Source organism: Ambystoma mexicanum, chromosome 4q (genome assembly GCF_040938575.1).
Source record: "Ambystoma mexicanum isolate Mex_15411 chromosome 4q, UKY_AmexF1_1, whole genome shotgun sequence".
Classification (NCBI taxonomy): domain Eukaryota; kingdom Metazoa; phylum Chordata; class Amphibia; order Caudata; family Ambystomatidae; genus Ambystoma; species Ambystoma mexicanum.
In genome coordinates, this window is record NC_090928.1 from 1,112,318,500 (window position 1) to 1,112,321,940 (window position 3,441).

Consider the following 3,441-nt stretch of genomic DNA (forward strand, 5'->3'; position numbering starts at 1 on the left):
CCTAAAACTGTAAATTGTAGAAATTCATTTGAGAAAAAGATGCTCATACACAACCCAGAACTCGACTGCTGCCATATATTGGGTAAGGTAATGGCAGACCTCCTACTCTACACTGAGGAATTAGTCTATGGCACAGATTCATAGTAATCTCTCTCTTCAACGACTTGTGGTGTTAAAGATTGGTGACAACTAAAAATCCCACATGGGCCTGAAGCCTGCATCACACAGTCCACAAGAATACTATAATCATTCAAACCAGATTTAATTGACATTTGTTTCAGTCTTCAAACATCTACTGAGACTTTTTTATTTTTTTTAAATATATGAAGCAAAACAGTCTAGCATAACCTGGAAACGGCAGTCAAATCTAACGCAATCTTTCAGGACTCTCCTCACTACCTTGAGGGTCCTTCCGACTGTACTCAGACCCGCAGTGGACTAGTGAACCTAAATCCACCTGATTCCACTTGGAATAATCCATCTGCTCAAATAACCTTGGTTACGACACACAACTTCCAGCTGATGATAAACCCATTATTCTCTGCCCCAAAAACCCTTTACAAGTCATACCACTACACAATGACAAGAGGCAAAAGTGCATCAACCCCCAAAACAGGCTAGCAATATCAAGATGCCAACCATTCAATGACATACAACTAAGCTTAATAATGTACAACAAATTGTGTAAACAAGACACACAGAGAAGACCACCTCAACTTAGGTTTGTTCTGTACAAGTTTGTTCTTCAATAATGCCCAAAATATCCAGAACCTGATGGACGATTACATTTTAATGCTTTTAGGAATCAGTGTGCAAACAACCTTGACCTATTAGTCCCAAGAAGATTCAATACATGTTACAGCTATAGGATCACTCAATCTGGAGGTGGATTAACATTGATCTATTCAGGGCCATTACAGTGCAATATGTCACTACCAGGTTTGTATTCAAATACTTTCAACACTTTCCTACTAAATGTTTGGTTAATTTCAGAATGTCTATTATCATAATAGTTGCACACAGACTTCCCAATTGTAGTCCATCCTTCCTAGACAAATGTCTAGCCTTACCAGTCTCAAAGTCAACGCCATCAAAGACCACATTATATGGATTGATGTAAAAATAAATGGGCCGGAACTAAACTTTATGAATAACATGGTAACCCAGGATTTTGTTCAAATGGTATGGAACGCTATACAAAAACACAATCACATTATGGATGTGAAATGTACTTTCATTTCAAGGACACCATGCCTACACAACAATTCTGGAATGGTCATTGATTGCTCAGGGGGCCGCTAAGTACCCTACTTGCCAGCTGCATCGTCCTAAAGATAATACACAAATAATAAAAACATACAGAACAATAAACAACGTCACAAAAGAATCCTTTGCACATATTTATTTCCAACTTACTAATGTTAGATGTTAACCAGTATGATCCTGGTTCTTTAGAACAGAACTTCCATAGTTTGCTTATTTTTTTAAAGTGGAGGATGCTACAGCATTTTTAGCTCAAATGTAACAAAAACAGTGACAAACCGTCCTGTGCAATTCATGTGTTCTACCAGAAAGCCATCTGTTGACCAAACTGAATTCTGCCACACTACAATCTACGAGGTTCCTAACAAAACTGCCGAACTCTTCAATATTTGCAGCAAATTGACTAAAGCCAATTGGCCTACCTGAAATAGCTTCCCTCCTCAAGAGCCAGAAAACAATGTGACCAATCACTTCATGATATGATATTTTATTTATAGCGCACCTGTACACAAGTTTTTCCAGGCACAACGAGGCATGGGAGGAGAACAAGGGGCGACCAGACAGCAATCGTACTAGGCCCAGTGACATTGAGATTGCTTAAGTGCAGGGTAGAGGAAAGGGGAGGAGGAGCAAGTGCAGGACATAGGATCGAGACATCAAAAACAAGAAGTACGGATAGAAGGTGGCAGTGCAGGGGTTAAGTGCAAGTGTTAGATAGTGCAGGTAAAGGGGACTGTAGGGTTGCAGATACAGCCCCAAGTGCAGGGTTGCCTGGCGGCAGTCCAGGTGTGCAACTGGGTGGGCAGGGACCTGGGCCCGAATCAGAGGATAGCCAGGTGACCAGTGCAGTATCAGACAGGAGATCAGCAGGGGAGGGGATGAGAGAAAGCAGAAGCAAAGAGGAAAGTATTGAGCTGCTTCCGGAACCAGAGATAGTTCTGCTCAAGTTTCAGAGAGGCAGGGAGGCTGTTCCAGAGGGAGGCGCCAGCCAAGGAGTGAGATCTTCCCCAGCATATTGCTTGGAAAAGTGATTGACCCTCAAGGAGTTGGAGGTGGAGGAGCGAAGAGCTCGAGTAGGAAGATACTTCAGAAGAGAAAGCTGGAGATTGTTTGGCCCCAGGCCCCAGAAGGCCTTGTGGACAATGCAAAGGGCCTTGAAATTGATACTTTAGTGATGACAATGATACTATAAAAAACCATGGTCGCACAACTGACTGTCTTCCTGATCTTAAAACCAAGATGGAATTCATTCAAATTGGAACTAACCTGAATGCTGTTACAGATCAATGATGCCCCTGGCCTTCAGCCTAACTCCGAAACATAACACCATCATGGCCCTGGTATTAACCAAAATGTGCACTTCATACCTAGAGAATTAATTAAAGCCCAAACCACTTAAAAAGTGACCATCAGCCTCCCTTCAAGAAAAGAAAACATCATTACAGGTCGATATCGAGGGCTGCACACATCTCACATCTGCCACAATTGTATTTCAAAAACTTGGACTCTTGGTCATAGTGAGAGTAGGTTTATTAATAGCCCTTTTTTGATAACACGTGTTTCGGCACACTCCTAGTGCCTTCCTCAGATCAGGGCAATATCTATTTACTGATTATTTATAACATAAATTTTAGAGATTTGGCAAATACAAAAAACAAAAAATCAAAAAATCAATTTTACAAACGTTACATTTACGACGGAGCACAAATCATATTGAGTTCATATGTTTCGCGAATTCCCCAAAGTAAAAAATAAATAATAAATAAAACATCCATTTAGACACATAAACAACGTAAATTACATACATGAACCCATTTGTAAACAAAAATGTTAAGCACATACCAATCAGGAATCGAAAAATCATTTGGAGGAGTGTGGAGGTGGGAGTAAAGGGTAGTTGAAAATATAAAAAAGAAAAAGAGATAGAAATATTGTAAGTCACTAATTAAGATCACGAGATTGCACTGATTAATATATCGGGGAAATCCCAAATGGGTAAATCTGGCTTACCCATCGACTGTTCTGTCCGCTACAAATAACGTATTTGGTGGCTGAGTCCCATCAGACTCTAAACGTTTTCTAGAAAAACCGGGGTGAGACATCAGAGTCAAACCACTGTATTCATACATTGCCGTTTTGTTGCATCCTGACATTACCGTTAGTTTGCCTTCAAGCATT

At 40.5% G+C, this 3,441-nt stretch overlaps 1 long non-coding RNA gene across 1 annotated transcript; it reads right to left on the reverse strand.

Moving 5' to 3' along the window:
- Positions 1-2,775: 2,775 nt before the first annotated feature.
- Positions 2,776-3,421, reverse strand: LOC138467148 (uncharacterized). Its single transcript, XR_011268075.1, has 2 exons — positions 3,274-3,421; positions 2,776-2,871 (listed from the first exon to the last, which is right to left on the reverse strand). It is a non-coding gene; the product is annotated as an uncharacterized lncRNA (long non-coding RNA).
- Positions 3,422-3,441: the final 20 nt, after the last annotated feature.